The following is a 16,185-nucleotide window of genomic DNA, read 5'->3' on the forward strand; positions in this document are numbered from 1 at the left end:
GGGCAGCCTCCATCAGGCCCCCACTCATGTTTCCCACCCCCCCCACCCCCCAGCAGTGCAGGGGCATCCTCTACCAGGCCCCCACCCATGTCTACCACCACCCCCACCCCCCAGCCACCAGGGGCAGATACCACCAGGCCCCCACTCATGTCTACCACCCCCCCACCCCCCAGCAGTGCAGGGGCAGCCTCCACCAGGCCCCCACTCATGTCTAGTAACTACAGAAATGGAGTCGATAGGTGTACGCCTCCTATCTATACCTCAGTATTTCAACACATATGTGACAGAAGGCTATTTTATTTACAAAGTTATTCCTAACACTAGGTCCCTAGTAAAAAAGCTTTTTCGCCCTATGTGTTGAAAATCTAGTGCCCATGGGTGCTTAGCCCTAGTGGGTGCTGATGTGCCGACTGCAAGGGTATGTTGCGAACCTGTCCCTGTCCTCTCTAAACCACTTTCCTATTAGCTAAAACAGAGTGCACACATTTGGGGGTCGATATCTGTATTTTAATATTTTCGCCTCCCAGCCGTGTGGCTTATCAACATGCTAGTCAAAAAAACACAAGGTTTTATAAGAAGAGATTTCTATGTCATTCTTGTCACATAGAACTCTATTAAAAAGCTCCTTTTGCTCTGTACAGTACTATGACTGTGGAAAGCAAATGGAGTTATGATAACATTAGATTTCTTTTTGCAAGCCCTTTACTTAATATGTAGGGGTATTGGGGTCTGGGTTATCCACCAGATCCTGCTATAACAACAGTCAACCGGTTTCAGCGGGATTCGCAAGTGGCCGCTTTCTTCAGGACGAATATTAATAAATGAAATATTCTCTTGGAAATTCTTCAATGCTAAGAAGAATGTTGAGGATGTCTTCAGGTCTCGGACCAGCTTAGTTGGGTCAATCCCTGAGTCCTACAGGACAAACAACAAAAAGAGATAGGTGGACTGTCATCAGTCTCCGAGTACTACTAGAAACTACTGGACATATATTTAAGTCATCATTCAGGAGTGAGGTACATCTTACCTCTTAGTCTGGCATTTGTAGTTATACCTGTTCTCTGTTGGAACACAGCTATAGGTGTCTTGATTCTTCCTGTCAGGTAGCCTGCGTCTCTCAGTATTGCTTCCTAAAAATGAAGAACGGGGAGTTACAGGGCTTTATGTTTCCAAAAATGTAATGTGCGCTACATCTCACAGTCCATCTGGACTCATCTCCATTCTAAACAGTCCTTTGGTATAGCATCAAATTTGCTTTCCTTTCCCTTTTTAATTTCCCTTTTTAATTTTTAAACATTACTCCTACGGTGGACCCACTTGAGTGGATAACAAGGTTTTTGGGGGCTATTGATTGCCACCGCTTACCTTATTTTCCTTTCCGTGACGCTGCTATCGTCCGTGTTTGTGTTGTGCGCCATTTTGTGTTTCTATTTATCTGATTGTGGTCGCGGGTTGGTCACAGGGTCAAGCGCGGACTACAAAAACAGCTCAAAGTGACAAGGGAGATGTAGTCTCTCTTCCGTGCTTAGGTACCGCTCCGTCTTTTCGAAAGCGGCATCACAGTCACGTGAGCGCAAACACCAATCGCTCGCAAGTTGAGCCACAGCTGACTCTGCGGCAGTCGGGAACAGTAGTTCTCTTGGCCACATCTAAATTTCATATTGTTAAATGTTTTGGAAAGCCAACTGTGTTGATTGGTAACGGCGTCGCGGTCATGTGAGCGCAAAAGCCAATCGATGCAAGCTATACCACATCAAACTCCGGGGCAGTCGGGAACTGTAGTTCTCTTCCCATTAGCCGCGTCTGATTTTCATACTGTTGATTATTTGACGTGTATACCGGTCACCAAGGTAAAATCGGGAATTACGTTAAATGTGTGGTCTGAGTTAACAGGGCTATTTCGTATAGCGGGATGTTGTTATAACGGGAGAGACTATGCAGTCACGTGAATGCTTGCCATCCGGTCCCAGGAGGATCTGGGAGTTGTAGTGTACCCATTTTGTTCGTGTTAACAGGACCATTGACATAGATCAAATGTCGTTGTGTGTACGGTTACATCAATGAACACATAAAATGTTATTTTTGATGTAAGGCCATAAAGGTTCAATCATAATAGTAGTTGGTACAAGATCTTTGCCCTTGGGAGTCACTCAATAAATTCCGAGGCAGAACTTAATGAATAATAGAATCCGAAGTGGAAGTGCTTGTCTGCCCTCACATTGCGGATGTGTATACTGATTCTGATTCTATCATAGAACTGCCAAAGCTTGCCAGCAAATTTCTTCATTAAGGCCTGTGACATGGCTCCGTATCCTATAGATCCATTGTTGTTCTCTTCTCAAAAGAAGAGCTGCTAAATTTCCACCTCTTTTAGGTATTCTGACCTTTTCTAGTATGGTCCAACTCAGGTCATTCTCAGTATGGTTCATTTCAATGTAATGTTCAACCAATGGGGCGGTCCTCTTGTTGTTTCTTATATTGGATCTATGTTCTCCGATACGTGTCTTGATTGCTCTTGTCGTCATTCCAATGTAGATTTTCTGGCATGGACATTTAATCAAGTAAACCACACTGTTGGTGTTACAGTTCGTAAATTGCCTCTGCTCCCAGGGGTATTTCCAACCTATGTCTATAGTAGTTGTACGTTGGGTGAATCTACAAACAGTACAATTTCCACATGGAGTATGCCCCACAGGTTTAGGTGTATTCCACAATGTTGTTGAGTCAGTAACAGTAGTTATTTCTTTGTAGGTATGTACTAGTGAATCCCTAAGGTTTTTTCTCCTTCTTATCGCAAAAAGTGGCTCGGTAAGTTGAAGTTCATCAATATTTAGTAGGTGCCATGCTTTTCGAATCTCTTTCTTTAAGCGGTTAATAACCGGAGAGTGACTAAATACTGCTGTGATAGAGTTGTCGTCTCTCTTCCTTCTGCCATGTTGGTTGAGGGTTATTTCCCTAGGTATATTTCTCGCCCTCTTTTTGGCTTGTTTTATTATTTTTTGTGGATAATTTCTCTCCTTAAGATTCGTAGAGAGTCTTTCCGCTTGTAGATCGTATTCAGTTCGTGTAGTACAGTTCCTCCGGAACCGGAGAAACTGACCAAAGGGTAGATTTTCTTTTAAAGACCTCTGGTGAAAGCTGGTATAATCCAATAGTGAATTCCTATCCGTGGGTTTTTGGAACACAGTGGTCTCGAAAATCTGACCTCTCCTTGTGATTTTCAAATCAAGGAACGTGGCCTCCGTTTTGCTGGTCTCATGTGTAAATTTGAGAAAAGGGTTTAAACCATTAATCCACTCTATAAATCGTGTAAGAGTTCTGGCATCTCCATTGAACAGTAAAAAAATATCGTCAATGTAGCATCGCCAAATCACTATGTTACTGACAAAAGGGTTGGTTGCAGGGTATATATGTTTTTCTTCGAAGTCTGCAACATATAAGTTCGCTAGAGTCGGTGCAAAAGTCGCGCCCATAGCTGTTCCTGCTATTTGTTCATAGTAGTTTTCTCCGTTTAAAAAATAGTTTTTGGTCAGAGCTATTTCTGCTAATTGCATTATCAATTGGATGGGCATATCGATAGTCTTTGTTTGTAAAGCTTTTTCAATGACTTTCAAGGTTTCCCTTTGAGGGATCTTGGAATAGAGTGACTCTATGTCCATGGTCACAATATAGATATCTTCACTCTCAAGTGTTAAGTTATCCAAGTACGTCAGGATCGATGTTGTGTCTTTTGTGTAGGAGCGCATTTTACTCACTTCTTCCCTTAGGAAAAAGTCGGTAAACTGGGAGAGTGGCTCTAAGATAGAGCCAATTCCAGACACAATCGGGCGTCCAGGTATGGGGAGGACACCCTTATGTATTTTCGGAAGTGCATAGAGGGCAGGTCGCCTTGGATGTTTTGGGTTTAAGAACGCAGCTTCTTTATTACTTATATATCCTTCTGCCTCTGCTTCTTCAATAATGGGGCTGATCATATTTCTGAGGCGTTGAGTTGGATCACTCCCAAGTTTTTGATATGTCATGCGATCTTCTATAAGGGTTTTTACCATTTCGTCATAGTCAGTCTTGTTCATGATGACGATGGCTCCCCCTTTATCTGCGGGTTTTATGACTATGTTGTCATTTGTCTGTAGTTCTTTAAGAGCTATATTTTCCATTTTGGTCATGTTCTGGAAAGTGCTTGAGTTATTCTCTGCTTCAATTTCTTCAAGCTTCTTAAGGATCAGTTTTTCGAAGGTTTGAGATTCAACAGTTATTGCATGTGATGGCGGGTAGGTGTGTAGATTTATTATGCAATCCTGTTACGTCTGTAGGTCCATTATGGTTATTTTTAGCAAAAAATAGTTTGAGACGTATCTTCCTCATTAACTGGGTAATCTCAATTCTCGTCTGGAAAGGATCATGAGCGGATGTAGGTACAAATGAAAGTCCTTTCTGCAAAACTTGCAGATGTGTGTTCGAGAGACTAAAGGTAGAGAGGTTGACAACAAAGATTCCTTTTCGGGTTCCTCATTTGTTATTCGTATTTCTAGGGGTTGTATTGTGGGTTGGCGTTCTGCTGATACCATCCTCTCCCTCTGTTCCTGGTGACTATAGGTGATGTCTACCACCACCCCCACCCCACAGCCACCAGGGGCAGATACCACCAGGCCCCCACTCATGTCTCCCACCACCCCCACCCCCCAGCAGTGCAGGGGCAGCCTCCACCAGGCCCCCACTCATGTCTCCCACCACCCCCACCCCCCAGCCACCAGGGGCAGCCTCCACCAGGCCCCCACTCATGTCCCCCTGCACCCCCACCCCCCAGCCACCAGGGGCAGCCTCCACCAGGCCCCCACTCATGTCCCCCTGCACCCCCACCCCCCAGCAGTGCAGGGGCAGCCTCCACCAGGTCCCCACTCATGTACAACTCATGTTCCCCAGCCAACATGTCATCACAATCTAGATCCCCGGTCCCTATGGTCAGCCTCCAAATGCAAAACACTCACCCGAGTATTGCATCCACCCACTCAGAAATGGAAATAACATGATAGAACTGCAATTGCAAGTTTGGAAACAAACACATGTCCCTCACATACACCCAATGGGTGTCAGTGAATCTCCAAACCCGTATCATGATATGCATGAAACCAATGAGATGATACTACACATTGAAGTTTGATCTAAAAATATGTATTAAAGGAAACAAGAATTGAATCAAAAGTAAACTAACAGAAATGGGAATGTAAAAAAGTAAAAAGAAGCATGTCCATGAAAAAATGCAAAACCAAAAATCAGAATCCAAAGTAATGGTGTCCAAAGTCACAGTCCGGAAAAGAAAATCCAATGTGAAATTATAATAGAACGCCATTGCTCCATGGGTAAATAGTAAAAAGAAAAGAAAATCCAACAGTGAACTATGTACAGGTGAAAAAGCCAGGGTCCATGATCCCAACAAAAGAAATGAAATCTAACAACACTACCTAATAAAAAATAACTATATACAAAAATGTGGCCCATTGTCCAAAAGGTCCAAAGAAAAAGCAAAAACAAAGGAAACCTAACACTAACTACATAACTATTTACATGGGCAGCGGGCTAGTCCAACGGCTCACTGGATGTTGTCATGGGCCAGGGCGTCATCGAACTCCTGTTCAATGGCTTGGAGGTGGGCATGTTCCCTGGCTCCGAGGTCTCGCAGGGATAAAGCAGTGTCCAGCTCCAACTCCCTGCGAAGACCCTCGAGGCACTCAGCCCGCCTCAGCGCCCTCCGCATGGAGTTCTCCGCCCTGACCATTGTGAGCCGTTCCTCCTCTGCCCGCTGCCGCTCCGCACCTATCCGCTGGCCCAACCGCTCCCACACAGAAGCCACTCCCATTCCAGGGTTCTCCTGCCCTCTGGCCGATGCCTGCACCCCTGATGTTGATGGCCCCGAGCCATGATGCCTCCCACGTCGAGCCTGCTGCTGCCTCCGACGCAACTGCCTGTGCCAGCACGACGGCATCCAGGCTGATGGTATCCACCGACGCCGTTGTGCACGTGGCCTGCCCGATGATGCCGTCACATCCTCCATCTGCTGGGGTCCAGTTGCTGGTGTGTCCACCCCTGCTGGACCTCCGACTCCCGACTGTGGCAGGGATGGGATCCCCACCGAGCCGGCTGCATTGGTCGGGGCAGGTCCACAGGGGGCCCTGGTGGCATCTGGGCCGGAAGACGGCATGGAGAATGCCTGGTGCATAGTCTCCACAGAGGAGGAGAGGGTCGCCAGATTGGCCGACAAATGTAGGAAACCCCCGACCATGGCCGTTCCCAACTGGGCCACGTCGGCACGGTGCTCTCCGTGATGACGTGCATGCTCCTCCCGGGAAGCACGCACCTCATCACGAATTGCACCTGTGCGCAACGCGACACCAATCAGGACCTTCTCCATACGGCCAGGGGTCCCCTCGTACGCAGGTGGAGGGGAGTCAGATGACATGGACATCCCCCCTACCTGCGGACGGGCCTGGGATGGGGCATCCCTGCTGGTGCATGGTGGTGCAGTCACAGTGTCAGGGACAGTGACATGCACAGGCCCCTCCACGGCGACCTGTGCTGCCTCCTGCCCCTGCCCCTGGACTGCAACACTTGCACCAACAGGGATGCCCCCACCAGGCCCCATGTGCGCCTCAGTAGCGGCCTCCTCCTCTGTGGAAACTACCAACCTGGATGGCTCCACCCCGTCTTCCGCCGTTGCAAGCCCCTGTGGGGGCTCACCCAACCCCTTCCGCTGCAGCCGTGGGGGCATCCCTGCCGCTTTGCTCCACAGAGCCGTCTCTGCCCTCTTCTTCACGTGGCGCTGTGTAGAGGGAGACATAGAACACAAGCATCAGGGTACTGTACAATGGTCCCCTAGACAGGAAGCAATAGCAGATGAGTGGCACTGTCAAAGATCACTTCCATCATGTCCCTCCACAACACATGGCTCAGTGCAGGTAAAACACATGCGGTAACAGGCATGGCGCATGCTATGGACATTAGCATACATGTCCAAGTGATTCTTTAAACATACACTGTTGTTTTGGAACTCACATGCATCATGTGCCATGCCTATCACATGCACACACTTCACCCTAGTTTCATCCATCTGGCCTCGTACACCAGACACAGTGGATACAAGGATGACTAGGCTGCATCAGTGAACCGGAACATTGCGACAGACATGTGTCATGCATCCCTGGCATTCACAAGTCACAGACACGCTGGTCAGACACACAGACATGGAGAGCATACATGTACATGGCATCAGCACCCATCCCTCACCCATGTCCAGGAACAGAGTCTGGCATGCTTTCATGTGGACATTCCGCATAGGGCAACCCATGTTGCATTTGAACACATGCACGAACCGTGTGGTTCACACATTACTGGTCTCACATGCATGACGTCCCTGCACACACACACATGCATACATGGGCTATGTCACACATACAGGCAAGTATCAGACAACCAGCACACTGCGACATGCCCTGTCTCACACAGCAATGCTTGGCCACTTACCGCTCAACTCCAGACGGGTCTGCCTCTCAAGGATCTGGCCGTGGAGCGCCGGGCCTACGCGTTCCAGGACCCTCATCTGGATGGTACTCATGCAGCCCCGGCCCCCCTCCACGAGGTGCCGGGCCTTCAAGAGGGTCCTGGACCTGCAGTCATCCCAGCGCTTCTTGACATGTTGGTAGTCGCAGACTGCCACCCCCTCCGCGTTGATGGCAGTCACGATGTCCGTCCAGATCTGAGTCCGTCCTTCCTTGTTGGCGCGCTTACTTCCGAAGAGGGCATCATACTGCCCCAGGACTTGCTCCACCAGGACACCAACTTCGGTAGCACTGAAGCTGGTGCCCCTCTGCCTCTCTGGCCGGGGGTTGCCAGTGGTGCCAGATGTTGCAGTGCCCGACATGGCAACCCCAGAGGCAGGAGTGGGTGGGCAACTGGGTCCTGGGGCTGGGCTGTGGAGCGATGGTATCCCAGTCGGGAGTCTTCTGTTCCAGCAGGGGTGGACACAGCAAATGGACCCCTGCAGATGGCTGTTGTGCAGGCACCAAATGGCAGGGCACGGTGGCAGCAGGCAGGCAGGCATGCAGCAGCAGATGGCTCGTGGGAGGCTGCTCGGGGCTCTGGGGGGCAGTAATTCGGCCTTTTGGGCAGGAGCGTGGTCTTCCGTGTGCTTACGCATGGCCAGCTTGATACGGAGTGATTTGGCACGTGAAAATCCTGCACGTCTGCGTGTAAATCGAGGAAAGGCCCTTAGCGCGTATGCACGTCAGCATGCATATGCGATTTCATTGGACCAAAGGCCCTTAGCGCGTGTGCGCGTCTGTGACGTGAGGCGCGCGGGTGTTTCCCTCATTACACGTGATGACAGAGCACACGTGGATTTCCACCAATCGCGTGTGGAACTTCCTGCGCACCCCAGAAATACACGTACCCAGGCCAATCGCGTGTACGCTCACTTCCCTCCGATTACACGCAATGACACTCGGACATGCAGTTTTATTTCATGGGCCCAAAGGCCACCATGCGCAGCTGTGACGTCACGTGCATGGCCGTAGAGAATGGCGCGTGCAAAAAAGAAGAGATACACGTCCGAGTGTCAAAGCGCGTAATTGGTGTAAATGGCCTCATTGCGTATGCGCGTCAGTGACGTGTGTATAAAAGGTACGTGTAGAACGCCATTTCCTTGTACGTGCTTTTCGTGGAGAGCGAGTGGGTGAAATCTGTACTTCTTGTCGGTTCACACGCGATTTACTTCACAGCGTTTCCAGTTCGTACTCCCTGTTACCTCTGACAGCTTTTTCTCTTTTCCTCTTTTTCCTGGGCCTGTTTCCTCAAACAGCGTTCCCTACTACTGTTGTCCTGTCTCCTCAGACAGCGTACAATTCTTCTTTTGGCGGGGGTGTTGCCAACGCGCACACGCGCATATTTTTCACGCTTTTGTTCCTGGTGGACAGTGAGTTGCGCACGTATTTGATATTTGTGCTTGCCCCGTGTGTCGCGTACCCCTTCAGAGGTCATTCTAGGCTGCGTGTGACACGCATGCGTTCATTCTTGTGTTCCTGTGTGCCACAGCGTAGTGCAGGTTCATTTTTCCACGCACGTGGTCTAGGAGGGGTTGCGTGCAGCTTACTTTGCTTTTTTGGGGTGCCTGTGCGTAGCGTGACCCGTCATCTTTCCCCAGGGGTGACATACAGCCTTGCTAGAGCACTAGGGTACGATTACCATCTGGTACCCAACCTCTTTGACCCCCAATTGCCCAGGACAATAGTTCACATCGACTCCCATACGCACAATAACATCAGTGCCATGGCTGGGAGGCGAGCAAGCCGTAAGGGTGGCAAAGGTGGCCGAGCCCCAAGTGGTGGTCGTGGTGGATCCGGTAGGGGACGTGGCTGTGAATTGCAGGGTGCCCCTAGCCCCCCATGTGTGGAGGAGCAGTCAGGGACACCCATGCCCACCCCCCCCCCTCGTTGAGGTTACCGTGGCTGACACCATCCATGCTCAGCCCTTGTTGGACCAGCCCACTGTGGAACCAGTCCTGGCACAGGGTGACTCCATGGCTGACTTTCAGGTCAGCAGGTGTAGGCCACATGCGCCGGTGAACGTTGGTGTCATCAGGCCAAGTGGATCAGGGGCAGCTAGGTCATCTGCTGCCCCGCGTAGGCAGGCTGGGGAGGCTGCAGGGGCAGCTGCAGCTCCATCCACCCCACCTCTCACACACCCATCCAGGACAGTGTCGGTCCAAGTCCATCATGCTGACATTCCCCCTGACACCATCACACTTGAGATAATGCCTGCACCAACTCCCATGCTGAGTGTGCAATCCCACGCTCCTGCCCCTAGTGTCCAGAGCGGCGCAGGACACTCCGGATCCCCACCACCTTCCAAGCGGAAGAGGAAGAGTGCTCGTCCAGTAGAGGCTGATGCCCCAGACACGGCTACACAGTCCGGCCCGTCAAGGAAGCCCAGCTTCAATGAGGCCGAACTGAATGCACTTGTAGAATATGTGTCCGCACATGACCGCGAAATGGTGATTGTTGCAGGATCCAAGACCACACCTGCACAACGTCAGGCACACTGGCAGACCATTGCGGACATCATAAGTGCCCTTGGAATCGTGAGGCGCACAGCTAATGAATGCTACAAGCGCTGGAATTACCTGAAGCGCAGGGCAAAGAATAAGCTGGCCTCAAGTCATGCCGCAACTCTAGTGACTGGGGGTGGGTCTCGAGCAGACGACATAGAACTCACTCCACATGAGCAGGTTGCTGGGACCTACGTCACGGAGGAACAGATCCAAGGCGTGGGAGAAGTGGCAGATTACGAGGCATTGTCCGGTGAGTGCACATGCATGTGTGTGTCATCCATGTGCATGGTGTGTGTGTGAGGGCTTCTGTTTGGGTGCCAGGGGAGGGTGTGTGTGCCTGAGTGGTTTGGCTCACCCATGTGCCTCTTCCTAAACATTCTTGGCAACAGCATTTGGGTATAGCAGCATCCCTTCGGCCAACATTAGACATCCAGCCCAACAGCACGCCAGTTGCCCTTGGAGTGTCATCTTGCCACTACACTGTTGCTTATTTACCTCTGTTCATTCAGGCAGATTGTTTGCATACCACCACTTTTACTCGGGATTTCTCAGTCCTATTGTCACATGTCTGACATGGCCATGGTACAGTGTACTGACTTAGTTTCGTGGACATGATTAGTTTGGACATGTCCCTGTGCTATAGGACCATTTTTGACTGCCAGCTGCAGGTTAAACATTTGACCCATTACAATGGAAATAATCAATCATATGAACAAACTGGACTGAATGAACAATTGGTGACCTCCTCTCCCTCTTCACTTCATGGCTAGGGTACATGCCATCTGTGTGATGGCATGTGTATTTGACCTGGCAATCACTGGCCAATGTGTGATGCCACTGCTAGGCAGCATGCAGCAAATGTGTTCATCTTCCATCTTGGTGTCATCAATGTGTGCCATCTGCCTCCCCATCATACGCAGTGACGGTGCATGCATCGGAGTATTTTAGTCATGTGGGACATGTGTCAATCAAGTACTGTTTCTGTAGCCTCTCAGCCCTCATTGTGTGCCATAGTGCTAATGCCTGTTTCCATTTGTTTTCTTTTATGTCATTGCAGGGGAAGACGCACCTGATACTGCTGGGGTTGTGGAGATGGTGCAGACCCAGGAGGGGTCTGAGGGCCGACCGACCACCAGTGAGGGACGTGGTGTGGTGGTGGGTGAGAACCCACAACTGCTGCAGGTCGTGCTCTCAAGGGGTGTCTCTGGCTGCACCTCCCCCGAGCTGTACTCAGGTGTCGATTCGGATGATGAGACCTACGTGCCGTCGCAGGTGAGTGTTCCTGGGAGGAATTCTGTTCTGTCCGACCCACCTGCACCAGGGTTAGAACCCTCAATGGGGATGTCAGTGTTGGCAGGTACGCCTTTGGTTGTTACGGATGCAGGGTCACACTCCGCGACATCTGATCCTGTTCCTGGGCCAGCAGATCAGAGGGGGAATGCAGTCCTGCAGCCTCAGGCAGTGGCGGCACAGCAAGGCGCAGTTCGCCTTGCCCCAGACAGGTGTGGTGCCCGCCGACATGGTGGCCGTACGCCACCTGGCAATACCGCATGGGAGCAATCCATTTACGGTATGGCAACCCAACAGGCAGCATCATCAGAGATGATGGCTCAGGCCATGGATAGGGTGGCCACTTCCATTGTCCCCCCCGAAAGGCTGATGGAGCGACTACAGCAGGCAACTGACTCCATCTGCCAGTCACACAGGGAGGACATGTTGGCGTCTGACAGGGACAGGCGGGCGGCACTGGCGACTCTGCAGGAAGCCATCTCCATAGAGTCCCAGGGCCACAGGGAAGCCCTGAGGCATGAACTCCTTCACCTCAGGACGACTCTTGTTGAGCTTGAGGCTTCAACGAACCGAAGGACAGAACAGCAGCTGGAGCGTCTTACCCGTACGCTCTCAGATGAGATGCAGGCAACTAGGGCGGAGGTCCGGGCATCCCGTGAGTTGTTGCATGGGGACCTCCGCACACTTATCCTCCAGAACGAGACCTACCACACCCGCATGCTTGCAGCCATGGAGGAACAGACTACGGCTTTGCGTCGGCTGCTTCCCATAGTGCCACCACCTCCGGATGCAGCTGCAGAGGGTGAGGATAGCGACAGCAGTGACACTCCCACAATAGGGTAGCCGTGTAGGCCATGAGCCCATGGAGGTGTTTTTTTTAGCAAGATCCACACAGGTGGGTTTTGGTGTGCACCCTGTCCTTGGACCTCCTGGGTGGCCTCCGCAACCCCCCCCCCCCCCCCCCCCCGGGCCCATTTTTGATTTTTTTTTTTTTTTTTTTGTGGGACAGTGTGTTGCCTTGTGTGGCTCCCGTGGGCATACACTGCATTGTGGCTGGGCACATGCAGGCTTGTCATGGATTTGGTTCAGATGCTTGGGTTTTTGTCACACACACCCCTCCTGCTTCCCGTTTCCATGGGCTTGCAAAGGGTGTGCCCAAGTGACATTGACGTACATGGTGACATTGGACTCCCATGAGCTGTGTGGGCAGTCTGTAGTCAATACTGTGTATACATTCATAGTGCATATTGTTGTTGTATTGTACACTCCATGGTGTATTGATATGTGCCTCTGCATCCATCTCATCCTCCATATTTGCAGGTCCATTCCTCATGTCTTCACAATGCGGTCCACCTTGGAACTGGAGTCCATGTTGTAAGCAGTGCACGTACACTCTTGCGTGGCGCTAACACGCGCTAACACTGTATACTTGGAAGTGTTCGGAGGGCTGTCATCATCAGGTGGTGAGGCTAGCTAATTTTTAAGTCTTTAATGTCATGTTTAAGGTAGGTTGGAGGTTGTGTAGGTGATTGGTATTCTTGGTAAGTATTTGGTAATGTGGGTTGTAGGTCCTGCATTACTGTGAGCATTTCATGTGTGGACATGTTTCCATTAGGGACACTGTAGCTGCTGAGACTTCGGGCATGTTGTGGGGATTAATTTCTTACCTCTCACATTGCATGACATGCCATGGTGCGTTGTGTGGCCGTGCCGGGGAGGGGGTGGGTGACATGGCACTGTTTTCATGTAGTATTTTGCAAGTGGGTATTCATTTATGCAGCATGGAAGTGTCTTTTCATGACACTGCATTGGTGGTGTTTGTGTAGGTAGGGATGCACACATTGTGACACTTCCACATGAACAATCTCAGGCTGCTATGCTTCTGACAGTTGACAGTCCCTTTGTTCGTCTTAATTGTCAGGTCGAGTCATCATTTCTTATCAGATGGTATGTGCCAGGCCTGTGTGCACTCCACTGGAGTGTGATTTCTATGTGAAGTAATTAGCCACCAGCTGCGTACGGGCTGCCTCACCCCGTGCCCTCTCCCCTCCCATGCGCAGCAGGCGTGCATGTGGTTGGGGATGTGGGGGCACCACCATGTCCACAGCCAGGCGCCGGCGTGTTGCAACATTGTGCAGGACACATGCTGCCACTATGATCCTGCACACTACTGGGGGCGCATATAACAGCTGCCCGCCAGAACGGTCAAGGGAGCGAAAGCGTGACTTGAGCACTCCGAATGTGCGCTCCACTATGCCCCGGGTTGCAATATGGGCTGTGTTGTATCTTACCTCTGGAGGCGTGATGGGGTTCCGAATTGGCGTCATCATGTGGGTGCTCAGAGGGTAGGCACTGTCCCCTGGTGAGGAGGTGATGGGTATCATTAGTGGGGTAGTGACATAACTCTGCATCTGACATGCATGCATGTGCAGTGGCATTCATACTCACCAAGCAGCCATGTATCGCCATGCCGCCCAGCTTCTAGGTCCCGGCTTAGGGTAGACATTCGGTAAATGAAACTGTCGTGGGTGGACCCTGGATAGTTGGCATATACTGAGGTGATGATTCCCTTAGCATTACATACTACCTGCACGTTGATGGAATGCCAGTGCTTGCGGTTCCTATAGATGTGCTCAGATGCCCTGGGGGGACGTAGTGCCACATGGGTGCAGTCAATGGCACCTAGCACTTTTGGGAATTGTGCCACACCGTAGAAATCGAGGGTGGCAGCCTGCCGTTCTGCAGATGTCCTGGGCAGGTATATGTGCCTACGGATTGATGGGCGTGCAGTGCTGATGTTCAAGACCTGGTGTAGGCAGCGTGACTGCGTGGCCTTTGACACCCCACCCACTATGGCACTTGTCCGCTGAAATGATCCTGTGGCCAAGAAGTGCAGTACATTGAGGACCTTCTCCAGGGGGCTGAGTGCTTGGGAGCACAGGGTGGGTGATGTGAGGTCATCCTCCCACTCACTGACCAGGTCCAGTATTATGTGTGGGGGAAGCCTGTACCTCCCATACACCTGGTCATCAGGCATCCCAAAAAGGCTGGTTCTGGGAGTGAAAAATCGGGCCCTCACTATCCTCCTCCTCCTCCTTTGGTAACCCACGGCCACTGCTTCTAGGAATGGTATATTCATCCTGGCGTATGAGCTTGTTTGTTGTTTGCGCGCACTTTTATGCTGCGCGGGTCGACGTACACCTGCGTCATGCTGGCGTACGTGTCTCAGGATTGGACCATTTTTCGGCACGTCGTAGGCGAACGTGTGAATCTTCCCGCCCACCCCAGGAATACACGTAGCACGCTCTCACAGGCACAGTCGCGGGTAAATATTCCCGGCCACCCCTGGAATACATGTAACCCACTCTCACAGGCCCAATCGCGTGTGGAACTTCCTGCACACCCCGTAGTACACGTACCCAGGCAAATCGCGTTTGGAAGTTCACGTGCACCCCGAAGTGAACGTACCCAGGCTAATCGCGTGTGGAACTTACCGCGCACCCAGTAGTACACGTACCCAGGCTAATCGCGTGTGGAAGTTCACGCGCACCCCGAAGTACACGTACCCAGGCTAATCGCGTGTGGAACTTCCCGCGCACCCCGAAGTACACGTACCCAGGCAAATCGCACGGCTGGGGGTGGTGGGGGACATGAGTGGGGGCCTGGTGGAGGGTGCCCCTGGTGGCTGGGGGGTGGTGGGAGACATGAGTGGGGGCCTGGTGGAGGGTGCCCCTGGTGGCTGGGGGGTGGGAGTGGTGGTAGACATGGGTGGGGGCCTGGTGGTGGCTGCCCCTGCACTGCTGGGGGGTGGGGGTGCAGGTGGACATGAGTGGGGGCCTGGTGGAGGGTGCCCCTGGTGGCTGGGGGGTGGGGGTGGTGGTAGACCTGAGTGGGGGCCTGGTGGTGGCTGCCCCTGCACTGCTGGGGGGTGGGGGTGGTGGTAGACATGAGTGGGGGCCTGGTGGAGGCTGGCCCTGCACTGCTGGGGGGTGGGAGTAATAGGGGACATGAGTGGGGGCCTGGTGGAGGCTGCCGCTGGTGGCTGGGGGTAATAGGGGACATGAGTGGGGGCCTGGTGGAGGCTGCCCCTGGTGGCTGGGGGGTGGGGATGGTGGTAGACATGAGTGGGGGCCTGGTGGAGGCTGCCCTGCACTGCTGGGGGGTGGGGGTGATAGGGGACATGAGTGGGGGCCTGGTGGAGGCTGCCCCTGGTGGCTGGGGGGTGGGGGTAATAGGGGACATGAGTGGGGGCCTGGTGGAGGCTGCCCCTGCACTGCTGGGGGGTGGGGGCGGTGGGAGACATGAGTGGGGGCCTGGTGGAGGCTGCCGCTGGGGGGTGGGGGTAATAGGGGACATGAGTGGGGGCCTGGTGGAGGCTGCCCCTGCACTGCTGGGGGGGGTGGGGGTGCAGGTGGACATGAGTGGGGGCATGGCCTGGTGGAGGGTGCCCCTGGTGGCTGGGGGGTGGGGGTTGTGGTAGACATGAGTGGGGGCCTGGTGGAGGCTGCCCCTGGTGGCTGGGGGTAATAGGGGACATGAGTGGGGGCCTGGTGGAGGATGCCCCTGGTGGCTGGGGGGTGGGGGTGGTGGGAGACATGTGTTGGTGATCAGTAGTGCAAGGTGACATGTGGGTTGGCTGGTGGGCATGGCCATGGTGGATGGGTTGCCTGTGGGACATGAGCAGGGGTGCAGGGTGGTACCCTGTGGTGTGGGCTGCCTGCAGGGGCCGTGGAGGGTGTAGAGGGAACACCTGGGGGGACCCACATGGCCAAATCACGTGTAGCATTCCCCGGCAC

Source organism: Ambystoma mexicanum, chromosome 1q (assembly GCF_040938575.1).
Source record: "Ambystoma mexicanum isolate Mex_15411 chromosome 1q, UKY_AmexF1_1, whole genome shotgun sequence".
NCBI lineage: Eukaryota > Metazoa > Chordata > Amphibia > Caudata > Ambystomatidae > Ambystoma > Ambystoma mexicanum.